Genomic DNA, 17,242 nt, shown 5'->3' on the forward strand with positions numbered 1-17,242 from the left:
CGGTGTGGACCCACGGTGTGGGCTGCTGGGGAAGCGGAGTGGGCAGAACCTAGGGGGAAGGTCTTAAGAAGGGGGTGAGTGTCTGGGGGTCAGCCCCAGCTGGCCCGGAGGACTTGGGGCTTTCTGTAGGCCCCCGTGCACCCGTCCTGGCTGTCTTCACATCCGGAATCCAACTGAGCCTCCCTCTGCTTTCACTCCTTCCTGCACTGCAACCACGGGGCCCTCTGCCTTCTTCCCACTTACTGTATCTCCACCTGTCTGGTGGAAGTAATCGATAGAGTCTTTTTGACAGTACTTCCTCTTTCTCTCCCCAACATTGAGGTCACACTTCCCATGTGTGAGCCAATCCTGTTGATATACTCTTGTTGACGAGGATGGAGCATGGCCGCTCCTGGAAGTGGGAGGGCCTTAATAAGAGTCAGATGTTGCAAAGCCCAAGAAGCCTGCCTTTGCCTTGGCTTCTTGGTCAGGGAGCCCGTGGCCTTGAGTTTGTTATCTGGGCAGGAAGATAAAACAACTCGCAGGGAGCAGCCAGAAGATCAAATACAAACAGTGTCTCAACAGGGCAAAGTGACACGGTTGCAGTGGAGTCTGAAAGCCCTGAGGTTCTTGGATGCAAGGTATGACCAGCATCACAGAATAGAATAGAATGTCCATAGAATCACGAGGCCAGGAAGGGACTTCAAAGTGTCCAAGGCTATGGCCTGTAGGAAGCCATCAAGGGCTTATCTGGGAAGGTGACATCTACCACTGCTCCAGCAGAACAGGGACTCGGGTGCAGACGTTGACGGCATGCAGTTAAACACATGAGGCTCTCTTTCCAGCCCAGCGGACAGATGTGTCACACTGCTGGAGAGGGGCTGGCGTTTGCTCCTTAGCATGGGGCTGTGGGTTACTGGGTCTTGTTTCCTCAGGACACACTCTCAGGGGAGACAGGATGTGTGTCCCGCAAAGTGAAAGGAGGAGGAAAGCTGAGGCAGACGAGGGGGTAGCTCTTATTCTGCATCCCCTGGACTGAGAGCCAGGAGACTGGAGTCAGAGCCGAGCGCCACTCATTTGTTCCTTGCGTGTTTATTTAACACATACTACAGGCCAAGCACTGCCCTAGATAGTGGTAAATGGTCTCTTCCTGGTGTCCACCCGAGGCGTCCTGAGCCTATTTCTTTATCAAGGGGAACGGGGGTGAGGATCCACTACGGAGTGATGTGCTGGGTGATCGTAAACCAACAGGGCAAAGTGACATGGTTGTGGTGGAGTCCAAAGCTTTGACTCGCTGATGGACTCAAGCCAGACAGTGTCCTAAGTGCTGGGGAAGCAGAGATGACTAAAAAGAAGCTCCCAGCCTCCGGGCTAGTGGGCGGACAGACGGTCCTCAGCCCGAGGGATGCAGAATGAGAACCACCCCCTCCTCTGCCTTGGCTTTCCTCCTGCCTTCCCTTAGCAGAACCCAGCATCCCGCCGCCCCGGAGAGAGCGTCCTGAGCAAGACGAGCAGCGCCAGCCCTCTCTGGCAGCGTGGACGTCCTTGAGTGTTTAGCCGCGTGCCCTCGGTGTGCGCGCCTGTGTCCCTGCTCTCCTGGAGGTAGATGTCACCTTCCCAGATAAGTCCTGGAGGGCTCCCCACCGCCACCAGGCCCCAGTTCTTGGCCGACTTTCTTCCCGGCGTGGTTGGGGAGGGAGGGGAGCAACTGGAGACAGGACTGCTGTTCCTCGGCTCCTCTCTGTTTGCCCAGAGGTTTCCTCATAGAGCAGAATTGCTGAGTGTTCTGTCAGCATTCCTTCAGGACACTGAGAAAAATAACATTTCAGGAGGAGTTGGGCAGTTAGCTCCACATTGCCTGACTCTGTTGGATACAGATCCCCAAATGGAGAAACAAATCAAGAAACGATTACGTACAAAGTAATATTTGAAAATGTTTCTCTTGTAATGCTTCTATTCCAAAATAGTTTAATGTATCTATTTTATTTCTGAATAGGCTGACGTGGGTCTGCTAACTCTGCCTTCTCAGAAAGGACTAAATCTTTATTCCAGACCCGTATATTGAACCCTAAAATGGCCTTTCTTTTGTAAGAAGATGCTGATAATTAACAGTAGTTGTTTTTTAAAAATCCTCACTTAGCAAAATAAATGTTGGCAGCCCTGTGTTCGCTCCATATTCTTACTGAAATTACACTGGATTCCGAAGTCTCTATAAACTTGAAGTTACCAAGTTTTAACCACTTAAAAAAGAAGCACGGACTACAGTGTTTCAGTTCAATCAACAAGGTTTTGAATATCTACCCTACTTTTTGTTTTTAGACAAGAACATGGAGCTAGAGCTCTCCTGGAGTTTACAATTTAGTGAGACACGTAGACATAATTGCAAAGTAACTCCATGGACATGAGTGCTTTGAGGAGACCCAGGGGGGGCTGTGGCGGCTTATGTCGAGAGAAGCCAGGCTTCCGGGCTGAAGCCTGAGAGCCGAGTGGCCAGCACAAGCCAAGGCCAGCAGGCAGGGAGACAGTGGCTCAGCACGGCCGGGACCTAGAACTCGGCTTCTAGCATGGGGCACATACGTCCAGTAGTACCCTGACCAGTTTTTCCTTCAAGATCATGAGGAAGAAATGAAAGTCAAGGCGAAGGGGAAATTGCTTAATGTTCGGAACCGCCTCCTTTGAGAGCCAGCATGGTCTGGTGACTCTGGCATAGAACCTGCACCATAACCAGATACGATCTCGGGCAAGTTATGTAACTGTCTGTGAGCTAGGAGTGATAGCAGTGCCTACCCCGAGGGGCTTTGTGAGGATTAAATAAGAGGATTTTGTGGACATGGTAAGACCTATAAATGTTAGCTGCCATTTTTCTACCGCGAGAAGGGCCTAAAGGACACAGCCAATATATTGGGGTTAGACATTAAAAAGGACTTCCGGATTAGAAGGCAGTGAATCCTCAATTATGCACTGAAGTCATGGTAACCAAGAGACTTGAAGGCAAAAAGCAAGCCATAAACTGTGGTTAATTGATCATGGCCCCAAAAGAGACAAGGGCTGTGTGCAGTGGCTTCTCAAGGATCCCGTCCAGCCGACAGGTTCCTGGAGTGCATTTTAGCCTTCGCCTTACGGCAGGTTTCTAAGACTACAATAGTGATGTCCGCTGCTATTGAGAACCCTGGGAACAGCTCAGCTCCAGCGTCCAGCCATATAAATCTGATAAAAATAGGAGCTGAAACACCATCCCGGAGTTGCTATTTTTAAAAGCGGCTGAGATGCTGGATTGGGTTTATTTCTTCCTCAAACGGCATCTTGCTGTTCCCTCCTCCTGGTCGGCAGGATGCTAACGTGGCACATGTGAAGGACAGGAGCCAAAAGCCTGTGAGACACAGGCGCCACGCCTCCTACACACACCGCTGCCTGCCCGGGGGCGGGCCACAAGTCCAGGGCCTCCCAGCTCCAGATGCACCTGCCCCTCCCTCACCCTTTGCTCCTCTGTCTCCTCCCTCTACTCCCTAGAGAGAGAGAGACTCCCTAGAGAGAGAGAAGCCCCCTGGTTGCCCCAGCAGAGTGTTGTCCGCCACCTCCTCCACACCTCCTAACCAGAGAGGTAAAGGGGGCGCTGAGGAGGTGGGAATGGAGGCAGCATGGCTTGGAAGTGGACCAGGACCCAGACCACTGACCCTCAGGGTGTCTTGACACGCCCTTGGCACAGCTGGTCTCCGACAGGAACAGTTTTAGGAGCCGAAGCCCCGCTTGTCCCGCCACACTGCCTCTTGCTAAGCAAATCCCAGTGCCTTGTAGATGGGCAAGGGGGGCAGTGGAGCTGGGAGGGGCTCCAGGTGAAAAGTACCAGAATCCTTTCCTCCTGCCCCACAGATGATATGGGTTCTAGGCAGCCAGCTAAGCATCTGGCTGTGCCATTAAGAAACTGGAGGGAAAAGATTCTAAGCACAGGGCTTCCCTGGTGGCGCAGTGGTTGAGAATCCGCCTGCCGATGCAGGGGACACGGGTTCGCTCCCCGGTCCGGGAAGATCCCACGTGCCGCGGAGCGGCTGGACCTGTGAGCCATGGCCTGTGCGTCCGGAGCCTGTGCTCTGCAATGGGAGAGGCCACAACAGTGAGAGGCCCGCGTACCGCCAAAAAAAAAAAAAGATTCTAAGCACATTGTGGCCTAAGGGGAGGAGTCAGGATCTCAGTTAGCTTCTGGGCACCCAGTAACCAGGTCTGGGATAAGCTGGGGGAGGGGGAAGGGAGGAGATCTGAATACAGCTTACTGGTTCCGTGTGCATAATAAAAGCACGTACTTATACAGCACCTTATACTGCCAGAGCAAGTGTGTATCCATTTGAACTTACATCCCTTTGAATAAGCACAGTTATTTCCATTTTTCTCTAGTAAGAAAATTAAAGCTATTTAGTGACCGAGGCAGAGTTGGAAATCAGGTCTCCAGGAGCAAAATTTGGCCCTTCAGTTCTGTTTTCCCACAGAGTGAAGTTTACATGGCTCATAACAAGAACTGCCAACTGTGTTTAGATCTAGTTCATTAAAGAGTTTGCAAAGTTTAGAAGCTGGGCTGATTCTCAGGTCAGCTCTGCCAGACTCACCTAGTCGCTTTGGGTGATTGCTTACTCTCTGTGGGCCACTTTTCCCACCCACGTACCAGGGAGGCTATTCCTCTTCCTCTAACCTTGACCCAGGCAGAGACTTTAGTCACTGTACCACACCTGGAGCTGATACACAATAAACATTTGTTGGATGAATGCTTGATTGACAAAGCCAAAGGCACTATTCAAGCATAATTTAGACACTGGGGAAATGTAGGAAAAACCTCTGACCACGCAAGGTGGGACTTAGGACAGAGAGTCACCTGTGGAAGCACTTGAAGCCCTCTATCTTCACCCTGCCTTCTCCACTGCTTACGCAGGGTAGAGCTTCCTCTGTTATATGTTCTTAGCAGATAAACCCTCCAGTTTCAGCTGAAGTGAGCCTGAGCTGGCATTTCCGTGAACCCTCTTTGTCAGTTACGCACACCTTACACTTGGTCACATCCTGTCCTAACTTATTTTTTGTTTTTAACACCTTTATTGGAGTATAATAGCGTTACAATGGTGTGTTAGTTTCTGCTTTGTAACAGTGAATCAGTTACACATATACATATGTCTCCATACCTCTTCCCTCTTGTATCTCCCTCCCTCCCACTCTCCCTATCCCACCCCTCTAGGCGGTCACAAAGCACCGAGCTGATCTCCCTGTGCTATGCGGCTGCTTCCCACTAGCTATCTACCTTACGTTTGGTAGTGTATATATGTCCATGCCACTCTCTCGCTTTGTCACAGCTTACCCTTCCCCCTCCCCGTATCCTCAAGTCCCTTCTCTAGTAGGTCTGCATCTTTATTCCCGTCTTGCCCCTAGGTTCTTCATGACCACTTTTTTTTTTTTTTTTTAGATTCCATATATATGTGTTAGCATACGGTATTTGTTTTTCTCTTTCTGACTTACTTCACTCTGTATGACAGTCTCTAGGTCCATCCACCTCACTACAAATAACTCAGTTTTGTTCCTTTTTTTTTTTTTTTTTTTTTTATGGTATGCGGGCCTCTCACTGTTGTGGCCTCTCCCGTTGCGGAGCACAGGCTCCGGACGCGCAGGCTCAGCGGCCATGGCTCACGGGCCCAGCCGCTCCGCGGCATGTGGGATCTTCCCGGACAGGGGCACGAACCCGCGTCCCCTGCAAAGGGCAGGCGGACTCCCAACCACTGCGCCACCAGGGAAGCCCAGTTTTGTTCCTTTTTATGGCTGAGTAATATTCCATTGTATATATGTGCCACATCTTCTCTATCCATTCACCTGTTGATAGACACTTCGGTTGCTTCCATGTCCTGGCTATTGTAAATAGAGCTGCAGTGAACATTGTGGTACATGACTCTTTTTGAATTATGGTTTTCTCAGGGTATATGCCCAGTAGTGGGATTGCTGGGTCGTATGGTAGTTCTATTTGTAGTTTTTTAAGGAACCTCCATACTGTTCTCCATAGTGGCTGTATCCATTTACATTCCCATCAACAGTGCAAGAGGGTTCCCTTTTCTCCACACCCTCTCCGGCATTTATTGTTTGTAGATTTTTTGATGATGGCCATTCTGACCGGTGTGAGATGATATCTCATTGTAGTTTTGATTTGCATTTCTCTAATGATTAATGATGTTGAGCATTCTTTCATGTGTTTGTTGGCAGTCTGTATATCTTTGGAGAAATGTCTGTTTAGGTCTTCTGCCCATTTTTGGATTGGGTTGTTTGTTATTTTGTTATTGAGCTGCATGAGCTGCTTGTAAATTTTGGAGATTAATCCTTTGTCGGTTGCTTCATTTGCAAATATTTTCTCCCATTCTGAGGGTTGTCTTTTCATCTTGTTTATGGTTTCCTTTGCTGTGCAAAAGCTTTTATGTCCTAACTTATTTTTGAGTGGGAGTCCACTGTGAGCCTTCTTTCTAGTAAGCTTCCGGGGGGGCGGGGGGTGTCTTACGGTTTTCCTTGGAGCCCTGGAGCCCCCAGCATCAGGCTGTCCACACTAGGTGCTCAGTAAACGCTGTGCACCTATGAAAGAGTGTCTCGGGGGATGGGGACTGTCCTGCGGGTGACTTTTGGACTATTCTTCGGCCTGAGTAGTCCCCAGGTTTGATTGGGGTGGGTGGCCCCAGGAACCAGGGTAAGGGCCTGATGGGGTTTCCCCTGGAGACAGGATGTTTGGCGCCTTCAGTAAGGAACAGCAACTGAGAAGCTTTCTCAGGGCCAAAGAGAAGGTGTGCAAAGAGGCTGCAGAGGGAGCATTTTGGGGGTGGCAGGTCGAGACTAAGGCAGAGGGAGGGTCCAGGTCTCCGTCCAGGGCACCTGGCCACCGTGCATGGGGAGGGCAGGTGGTCCTCCCTCTTCTGTGCCTCACTTTCCCGAGCGAGGGAAGGACACGGTTCATCGCGTGGGAGAGCGGAGAACCCTTTGTTGGGTCTCATTGTTTCCAGGAGGGTGTGCAGAGGCTGCGTTGGGCATATCCATCCTGGTGCCACTCACAGGCTGCGCCCGCCAGAACTCAACCCTCACCCCACCAGCCTCCTCTCCCGCCCCTCCGCGCCTGCCAGGTCGGTCGAACCCTCCGCGCCCCTCGCTCCTGGCCCCGCCGCCTGCCCTCTCCGCCCGCCTCCGCGGCTCCCGGACCATCGCGAGCCCCCGGCATCGGCCCCGCCCGCAAGCAGGATCTCCCGAGTCGAGTCCTTCCTCCTCCCCCACCCCGCCCTTCCTCCTCCTGCCCGCCCGCTCCCCAGTCGTCTCCCCGGCCGTGTGCGCAAGCGTGTCCGGCCCCTTCCCCGCCCCCCGCCTGTGCCCGGCCCCCGCCTCCCAGCAGGCGGACTTACCCGCTAGCAGGCCGGCCCCGAGCCCGGGACAGGGACCGGGCCGAGCGGAGCCACCGCGCCAGTGCCGCGCCTCCAGCCCGTGCGCCTAGCGGATCGGAGCTGCGCGCGGAACTGTCCTGCCTCGCCCCGCGCCACCCGCGAGGGTGAGTACGCGGCGGCCGGTCCCCGTGGGGCCCGCGAGGGAGGGTGGGGAGCGCCTCCGGGTCCCGGCTGCCCGGTTGCCCGGTTCCCCGCCCGGCGCCGCGGCCGGGGAGGTGGTCGGGCCGGGCACGTGGGCGCCGCGCGGGGCCGGGGCCGGGTGGGGAGCCCACAGCCCTGGGATCCCTTGCCCTGGACCAGTTTTTCGCGGGAAGCCGATTCTTTCTGCTCCTTGGGAGTGAGCAAACGGGACGGTCCTCTTCTCTGGAAAGTTTCTAGCCCCCACCCCTGCGCATCCTCTGAGCCGACTTCTGGCCACAACTGCCCCACCGAGTCCAGGAGATCCTGGGCTGGCTTGCCTGCAAGTGTCAGGCTCTGCTGGGTCCGGCTGTGTGCAGGAGATCCAAGGTCACCAAGCAGAGCCCAAAGGTGGGGCTGCTAGCTGCAGGCTGGCTGTGGCCAATACACCAGTCCACGTTGCGGCCTAGGCCACTGGGCCACAGAGCTGCCTGGCTGGTGGGCAGTGGGATGGGATGGGGTTGGGGTGAAGGTGGAGTCCAGCTGGGGGCAGAATCGCTGGGCTCAGCCATCTGTGCTGGGTGCCCCCCTGGGGCCCCTGCTGGCTGGGACCTCCCAGGCAGCCTAGAGCTGCCAACATGTCTGCCAGCACTGCCGCCTCCATTCCCAGTCCTGGGGGAGGCTCCTTCTGGGCATAGGAGGCCTGACCTACTGCTGCCACTTCCTCCGTCTGTCCCGCAGACTGGGTCCCGAGTGCTGGGGTTGGGGGCTCCTGCCAGAGGACTGGGGCTACAGGCACCGTCCGGGTGCTCAGCTGTGCCCATGTGACCTCATGCCCACCCACAGGCTGGCACCCCCATGCGCTTCTCACAGAAGCCTGTGCTTTCCACCGCTGGGGGGAGGCACAGTGTGGAAGCCAAGTTCAGGCAGACTTATTCTTTGCGGAACCTTGGGAACGGGCCTGGTACAGCTAGGGTGTCACCAGAGGCACAAACCAATACCGTGCTCTCCTGAGCCTTGCTGTGCCACGGGGGGCAGGGAGGGGGGATCATAAAGGCGTTGGGTACTGTGGAAGGTGCCTGCACAGAGGCGGAGGTATGTGAGTGTTTGCTATTAGCAGCGGTTCTCCCGCACTCTCCAAAGTTCTCCACACTCACCAAAGCTGCCCCATAATTCTAGAGGGGGTGTCTGGGAGGCGCCAGCTGTTTGGGGCCTAGAAATGAACTTCTGGGACTTTTTCTCTTTGCCGGGAGCTCATCTGTGAATAACCCCTGCCCGAGCCGAGGTGGCCCAGGTCCCTCTAGCCTGTTCCTGGCTCTGCTTGTGTCTCCCCTGCACATGCTCTTCGTACCTCCATCCCTCAGCATCCATGTGTTGGGCGGGAGATCTTAGTCTGTCCCCTGAACCCTGGGTCTCCCTCCCAGCAGCTGAGGGAGAGCCAGGAGTCGGGGGCTTTCCCCCAGAGTCCGGGTGGTCAGGGGTTAGGAGGGGAGGGTAGACAGGAGGTAGAGTTAGGAAAGTAGCGCGGGAGCCTCTTGCTTGGACTGTGGGTGGAGAGGCATCTGTGGCTTGGGAGTGGGCTGTGCTCAGAGCCACAGGCCCCTGGCCCGTGCGTGAGTGGAGGCCCAGGCCAAGGAAGCCCTCGGCGTCTTCTGGGCCGTCTTCCCTTCCCTCCCTCACCCCTTCCCTACCCAGAGCAGTGACTCAGTCCCCACTCCTCAGAAACAGACTTGCTCAGCCTCTCCACCCTGCCAGCCCTCTTAGATCCCTGGGATCCAGTTTTCTGGAGAGAACCGAGAATCTGCTCCTTTCAGAATTATATAACAAATCCTGGAAAGGGCCCCCCTACCCTTCACCAACTGGAGCAGAGAGGCCAGACCCCCCTTCCTGTGCCCCAGCTTAACCTGTGGCCGTCTGTGGTTTACCCCTACTGGCCTGGTATCTGCCCTGCACAGGGTGCCCGCCCAGACCCTACCTGGGTATGTTCTCTGGGTGAATTCTTCCTCTCAGAGCAGCTCAAAGGTTTGCCCCCACCGTTGTGGGGAAGGGATCCCTCCACCTCAGAATGACACAAAGGGGTCCCAGCCCATGGTGGGGTGGGAACCTCCAGCTTCCTGAAAGGGACCCTTCAGATCAATGTCCCAGAGGGTCCCAGAGTCTGAGAGCCAGACCTACAGATTGTGCCCAAGGCATCCACCACAAGCCAGCTGAGTCCCCAGGCCCTGGGAGTTGGACCCTCGGTGCCAGGGAGCAGGGCAGTCAGGTGGGGGGACACCCAGAAAACATGCAGGGCCTGCCTCCCCCTCCTGACTCCTCAGTTGCCCTGGGGTTACACACTTCCCTGCAGAAACGAGCTGGCTTCTTATGCCTCTCGACCTCAGGTCCTCCTTCCTTCTCGACTCTTGGCCTTGACCTGAAACCTTTGGTTTCCTTGAGGAAATGACTAGGGCAGGCAGGTTTGGGTGCCTCTAGTCATTAATTCCCCTCTCTCGTTTGTCACCCCTTCCCAGAGGTGCTCAGCACTTCTACACGAGTGTTCTGAGTGCCCCTGGAGGGGCTGCGGCCACCCCTGGCCTCACGTTCACTCCTGACCTGTATCACATTCCTAGTGTGTGTGTGTGTGTGTGTGTGTGTGTGTGTGTGTGAGTGACGCTCTTTATTCTACGGATAGAGGAAGTGGTCAAATGTAGCTACAAGTGGGAGCAGCTGTATGTGATGCGTGGGCCCCAGCCAGGTGCCATGGGCCTCCGACTGGTGCCCCTGAGGCTGGCACGGGGTGAACTCTGCCAGGGGGTGCGCTGGGTTGATCGCTCTTCAGCGTGAGGAAGGCCATCCCAAGCTGCAGGTTTTACTTTAACCTTGGCCCCTTGCCTGGGACCGGGAGACCTCCAGCCGGATGACTGCCTTATCTCTGCCACCCCACACCCCGCAAAGCCATCCTGCAGAGAGATGATGTGAACGTTCTAGAATCTGAAGCCCTGGCCTCTGCCCTGAGCCCAGCAGGGAGGAGGGTGCTGCTGGGGCCGGGGGGTGGCCGGGGGGGTGTCCACCTGGGCCGCGAGGCCGTGAGGAAGGCCTGGCCGTAGGATGGCCCCTTCTTCCTGTCTGCAGCTTCACTTCAAAGCCCCAGTGCATCAGGGGCCCCAGGATCTTGCTTTCCTGGGAAGGGTGGGGACCATGGTTGCTAGAAAGAGGGCATGGAGCAGTGTGCAGAGTGCCAGGCTCGCGCACCGTTGTTCTGCGTGGGTCCAAACCCTCCTCCGGGGTGCACGGTCCAGGGCCTCCGGTGATGCTCCTGTGTCCGTGGTCTGCCCTGTATCCTCTGCCCGTGCAGCCTCTGCAAATACCTGTCCTTATAATAGTAAAAAGGGGCTTAGTAAATAACAAAACTAGTTATGATTTATCTATCGAGCACTTATTAAAAGCCTGACCCAATAAACCTAAAAAAAAAAAAAAAAGTGCTGTCCACTTATTTACATCACTTCACGTAAGCACGACCCTTTCATTAAGCCCATTTGTAAATGAAGCCATGGAGGCTCTGGAAGATTAACCCATTTGGCCAAGGTCACACGGCCCCTAAGCAGCTGAGCTGGGACTCCTAGCCAGGCCTGTTTCCAAAACCTGCACTTTTCAGCCCAGTTCGCTACTGCCCTGCAACTCTGCAAGCTCATCTTCCCCTGCCCTGTGACCCATGAAGAGGGCGAGGCTCAGAGGTGTGACAGGGTTTGCTCAAGGCCACCGGGTGTGGGTGACGAGAACACAGCCCTCCTGATTCGCAGCCCAGGGCTCTGTGCGGCCCTGAAGCCCACGTCTGGCCCTGCCGGTCCTGCCTCCCCATCCCCTGCCTCTCTCAGCTGGGCAGGGCTGGGCTCTCCTTCCTCCCTCCCCTCTGCGGCCCCTCCCAGCCCCTGCCGGCCCCCACCTCTCCCCCTTTCCCTCCGGTAATTGCTTCCATCTGGCCTGCCCATCGGCTCCTATTCCTTGGAAATGCGGCTCCCCCGCTGCCGCCCACAAGGCTGCAAGGCCTCATCCGGCAACCACGGCGACACGTGGGGAAGGGGAGGGGTCCTCCGGGGGTCTGAGCGCGGGGACCCGGCCAAGGTGGCTGCTCCTGGCATCTGGCATCCGCAGATTCCTGCCAGGCCACAGTACCTTTTGCTCTGGGGCTCTCCTGGACCCTGGCCTGGCCTGGCTCAAGGCCAGAGAGGCTCTTCAAAGACCTGCTTCCCCTCTGCTCCTTAGAGGTCACTCAGGTCAGGAGGAGGGAGGCCTGGTTGGAAGGGATGGCAGGAGAGAAGTGGGGGCCAGCAGGGGCCCACCCTGGCAACCCACTGCTTGAAGGTCACGGGAGGGGAGCAAAGCAGGGGAATTGGGTGGTGCCAGAGACCCAGGGACCTGGGAACTCTGGGCAGGTGAGAAGGGAGACGGCTCATTTCCTTTGGTTCCGAGCAATTGACTCAGAACCAGCAAAACTCGAGATGAAGCTTCATATTTTGTCGTGATCAAAAGTAAAACTTGCACGTTTAACGGTGTGTTCAGTGCTCTGTGGACTCCCTTGCCTAGGCTGGGTGGGGAGGGACCCAGGGTCTTCAGTGTGGCCATCTGGAGCTTTCAGGAGCAGGCCTCTGCCTGTGTAGGGGGCAAGTGCCCTGCGGCTGAAGATGTTCAAGCTTGGACCCGTGACCTTGGCAGGGACGGTCCAGAGGAGATGCAGGCATTGGAGGGGCACGTGTGTGGTGTGAAATGGGCTTGAAAACTCTCAAGGCGTTTTCCTCCCTGACTCTTTAGGGTTTTCACGTAAGCTCCAGGAGCCTGTCATCTCATTGCCGTGTCCTTCATGCCTGGAATGATGTCTAACAAATAATAAGTGCTCACAGTGTCTTCACTGTGTCCCTGCTTTGCTTCCCCCTTTTCTTGGGGCGAAGGGCGAAGAGTTTCCCTTTTGACAGCTGAGCTGTTTGGAGCCTGGCCTGGCAGCCTTTTCAGACACAGGAGAGGCAGGCAGGAGCCCTGGGGGTGGGGTGGGCAGGAGTCTGCCCACCGGGAGGGCAGCCCCCCACTCCCCCATGCCGGGGGCAGCTGGTCACATTCCTGCCCCCATCCCCTCCTCAGCCCTGCCTTTGGGTCCTTGCACAGACTGGTCCTAACCTCCCCTCCTGCCCAGTGTCAGCTTTCCCCTTATCCGGGTCCACGAAAAGCTCCCCAGGGGTGGAACCCTCTGGGGTGTCAGCTCAGGAGTGAGGGCTCAAGAGGGGTTCGCCCCCATTCTTGCTTCACCCCAAACGACTCCACTCTTATTCCTTCTACATATTGGGTTTCCACATAAAATCTCATTTGAAAGTGGGAGAGAGGGTGTCTCGGCTTAAAACCCTTTTTATTTGAAAACCTCCGTTGGGCGCCGGTCAGACTGTTCTACTTCCCCAGCCGCGTGTTCTCACCTCCCCACCTCTGCTCCCACTGTCCCCTGACGGTGGCTTGGGCGCCGTTGGCAGTCCCCTTCCTAGATTGCATCCGACTCGAGCCTGTTCTGAGGCTCCCCTGACAGCCGGGCACCCTTGTCACTTACCCCACCCTCCCACAGGTCCCAGCCTGTGACATTAGGGGACCCTACCACCCGTGAGCTCAGACGGGTGGGAGAGGGCAGGGCTGCACAGCCTTGGGCCTGACACAGAGCCTCGGTTTCTCACTTCTGAACCAGAGTGCGTTTCAGATCATGTCCCAGCACCTGGGGCCTGGCTCTGTAAGTGCTGGCTGGTGGGTTTTCTGTGATTCAGGGTGCCTTCCTTCGGGGCCAGGAAGCCAGGCAGGTGGCCTTTGTCTTCTCTGTCCGCCCCCAGCTGTGTGACCTCAGGCAGGTCTGGGACTTTGGTTCTCCATCAGCCCATCCGATAACTGGGCTAATAGCGTCTGCCACAGTGCAGCTCATGGGATGGATCTCGGAGCACAGATGATAGACACTGGCGAGCTCGGGAGGCCTCAGAGGTCCCGGCTGATGTTAGACTGTCGGGTAGGACCCGTGACCGTCTGACTCCCCATCGTGTCCCCAGCACCCGGCACCGCACTGGCACGTGGTAGCCTCTTGGTAACTCTTTCTTTTTGCAAAGGTGGGAGCTGAGACTCAAAAAAGTAACTTACTGTTCAAGATCTCAGAGCGACTTTTCCCCCAGACAGGGGCTGCCTCTCCTGTGCTCCATCCCACCCCTGTCTCTCCTTTCTCCAAGGTCCTGGTTTGCCCTCTGGTTCCAATGATCCAGGATTGTTGAGGCTGAAACCCCTGGGGCGTGGCCGACGGTGGGACTGGGTGGGCTGGGACCAGTGCTCTGGAAACGCCCCCGCCCTGTGCTGCTTCTCCTTGACCCGCCTGTCAGGCTGAGAGGGTGTGCAAGCATCCTTGCAGGAGGTGTGGGCCCTTCTCTCCACACGCCCCCTTCTCTTGTCCCCTCTTTGGTCCTTTTCCTCTTTCTCCTCTTTTTCCGACCCACCTGCCTTCCTTCCCTTCTCCTTCAGATTTCTCTCAGCTCCTCCCCCAGCCATCCCTCTTCCTTTGTGTCTGCCTCCTCTTCTTTCCCTTGTGCCTCTGCCCCCGCCTCACCCAGGCCTCGGCATCCTTGCTGTCCTGCCTGATGTGGCAGCTGGACTTCGGGTGGGTGCCCTGCAGCCGTGGAGGTTCAGGAGCGCCTCCTCTTGTTGGCAGCCCCAGCATCTTCGAGCGGGACGCTCGTGCAGCAGTCGGGTTGGGTGAAGGGACAGGGCCTGCCCCGGGTGTGGATGCTCTGATCTTAAGCTCAGCTTCCTGGGCCCTCACCTCCCTTCTTGGACATCTTCCTGGGCGGGAAGGCAGGATCTCATCCCGGAGCCAGAGGGCCTCCAAAGAAGAGCTGGCTGGTGGAGCTTCTCTGGCTTCTGACCTCTGCCCTCCACCCTCCTCTCTCCAGAGGTACCTGCTGGGATGGAGGAGGCTGATCAGAGCAGGGAGGAGATTTCTGCTCAGATGCCTCCAGGTGAGCACACACAGCGCGCGTGTGTGTGTGTGTGCGTGTGCGCGCGGGAGAGTATGTACACGGGTTGTGTGGCAGAGAGAACATGGGCCTGCATCCGCATGTGGACAAGAATGGGGTCCACTGGTGTGGGTCTGGGCCCCCCTCCAGGCCTTCATTGTGCAGCCCTGCTGCTAGCCCAGAGCTCTCCTCTCTGGGCTTTGGGGCCCCGGCTTTGCACTGAGGCTTTCCTCTGTCTTGGGGGCCAGCTGCTCCCCTGTTGTGGTCCCACGTGGTGGTGGCTGATCCGGGGCCACCCACTCAGCTGCCTGGGGGCCCTGGGGCCAGTGTGTTTTGCCCCCCACCTCCCCCAGTGGAGGCGTGGGGGGGCTTCCTGCCCGGTGCCTCACCCCTGCCAAGGCGGAGGGAATGGGGAACAGCTGCGCTGGCCGATCCCGGCTCCGTATGGATTTGGTTTGACAACAAAGCTCCCTCTGTGTGTTCTCAGGCCCCTTACATAACCGGGGCGGGGAAGGCAGGCAGGAGGAGTTGGAGATGGGGACAAGGTGACAGCAGGATGGGGCGGCTGGAAAGGGGACAGGGGCCGGGAGGGGAGGGAGAGAGACGACTGTTGAGAAGGAGGGAGGGTGGGCAGCGGCAGGAGGAAGAGCCTTGGCTTGACCCCGCGGTCCTACTTCCCGCCTCCCAGGGCGGAAGAAGCTCCGTTTCCAGGTCCTCTGGCCTTGTCCTGTGGGTGCCTTGTCTTCCTTTCTGAAGCCCCGCCTGTCAGCCCTGGACCTGCAGAGGAGGGGCTGCTGGGCCTGAGAGTCCAGGAGCGAGGCCAGAGGAGGTTTGGGGCTGGGCCTGAGAGGCGTCCTTACCCCACCCTGTAACCGAGCACATTCCCTAAAGATGGAAATCGGTCTCCCTGGTGCCTTAGGCTTCTCGTCCCTCCTCCTATAGCCCTGGACCTGGGCCGGAAGCCCCTCCAGCTGTTCTCTTGATGGTGCTGCTGAGGGACGCTGACCCTGTCGGGTGGCCCCAGGCCTCCCAGCTCCTCACGTAGCCCCCCATCTGGGGCCTCCCCAGCTCCAGACCCTCAGCCACTTCAGAGGCCCTGTGGCCCTGTCCCCTGCACACCACCCCCCTCAATAATCAGACACTCTCTTCCCACTGTCACTGTCCCCGCAGCTGTCCAAATAGAGTGAGAAGAAAATGTTCTCTTTCCGGAACAGCTGGACTGACAGGCCGGGAAGGCCAGGTGAACTGGCCAGGCTTGGGTGTGTTCCTGGGGGCAGGAGGGGCCCTGTCCCAGGACCCTGATCCTGACAGCTTCTAGGCAGGAGGAAGGGCTCGTGGAAGAGGCCAAGAGGATGGATGGGGACGCCTGTCTGGCCTCCCACCTTCAGACGGGGCCAGGGCCCCGCGGTGGCTCAGTCTCCTAGGCCTTCTCAGGGTCTCCTCTGTGCCTCGGTTTCTCTGAGTCAGCTTCTGGCACCAGGCTTCCTCAGAAAGAGGAAGTGGTCTGGCCCTGAGGGTGGTGCTCATGCGCGGGCCGCAGGGGACCGACAGCTCCTGCCCTTCCAGCCTGAGAACCACGACGGCTCCCAGAAGGGCAGAGGGGAGGAGCTGCTGGCAAAGCCCGGGGTTTTCCTGGGCGTGAGTGGTAGAGAGCCCAGGGTTCTGGCTCGTGGCTTGACCCCCGGCACCGTCCTCCGTGAGATCTAGGGTGCCCGCCCAGGGGCACCCTCTATGACCCTGGGCCAGCAGCTCTGGGGAGAGGCGGCATGGGCACGGCCCAAACCTGCTGAGCAAGCCCGAGACTGGAATCCTCAGTCCCCAGGCCCAGACTGCCCCAGTCCTGCCCTCCTCCGCCTCCCCCAGGACTGGGAGCCAGGATGAGTCTGGAATTGCTAATGCCTCAGGGCCTGAGCCCCAAAGGGCTTGAATGGGGTGGGAGGTGGGCAGGGGAAGGCCTAGGGGTTTCCTGGACTTGGTAGCGGGAAGATGAAGATCAGGTGCAGGGGCAGAGAGGCTAGGACAGGCCAGGAGGATGGTGAGTGAACGCTGCTGCTGAGGGGGTGCCCTGCCCCGGGGCAGCGGCCTCTGCCCCGTGCCTGACATTGCCTCCCCTGGCCCCGGGAACACGCTTACAAGGCCGAGTGACCCCCGCCCTTTGCTTTCCTGCAGCCCCCTGCTCGACAACCCATCTTCCCGGGTACCTCTGAACACAGCTGGGGTGGGGCTCCCTTCCCGGGAGCTGGGCTTGGCCGCCCCAAGCCAGGAGCCCAGGGCTCCCCTTTTCTCAACTTTTGGAGATGACAAGAGGACTGGCTCAGCCACTCCTGGCCCCTCCCAAATCTCAAGGTCCCTGGCTGACAGCCCAAGGGACCTGCAACCTGACAAACAAACTTGGCTGGAGCCGGAGCTGAAGTTGAAGGAAGCCGGTGGGCAGTGCCCTTCTCGAAAGATGGGGGAAGACAGCGCCCTGGCAGAGGAGGCCCAGCAGGCCCCAGAAGCTGTCCGTTGTGGCGGGAAGTGGGGCCAGCAGGGAGGAGGAAGAAGGAGGAGAGAGGGGGGCGGGGGGGAGAGGGGGAGAGGTGTGTGTGTGTGTGTGTGTGTGTGTGTGTGTGAGAGTGTGTGTGTGTGTGTGTGTAGGGGTCATGTTTATTCTGGGGTGTGCTCCTGTGTTTGAACAGGGATTCGTGTGTTTGTGCTCAGAGGTGTGTTTGT

General features: G+C 57.4%; 1 protein-coding gene across 2 annotated transcripts in view; it reads left to right on the plus strand.

The window, feature by feature from the left end:
• Positions 1–7,390: 7,390 nt before the first annotated feature.
• Positions 7,391–17,242, plus strand: part of ST3GAL4 (ST3 beta-galactoside alpha-2,3-sialyltransferase 4) — a 48,022-nt gene continuing 38,170 nt past the window's right edge. The window contains exon 1 of one of the 2 annotated variants that reach the window (XM_022556239.3): positions 7,391–7,519. The gene's annotated coding sequence lies outside the window, so the exon portion shown is untranslated. The remainder of the gene's footprint in view (positions 7,520–17,242) is intronic. The other variant, XM_022556240.2, reaches the window with a different exon arrangement.

This window comes from Delphinapterus leucas, chromosome 7, assembly GCF_059928025.1.
Source record: "Delphinapterus leucas isolate spDelLeu-1000000601 "Yukka" chromosome 7, BTC_Dleu_Yukka2, whole genome shotgun sequence".
NCBI classification, from domain to species: Eukaryota; Metazoa; Chordata; class Mammalia; order Artiodactyla; family Monodontidae; genus Delphinapterus; species Delphinapterus leucas.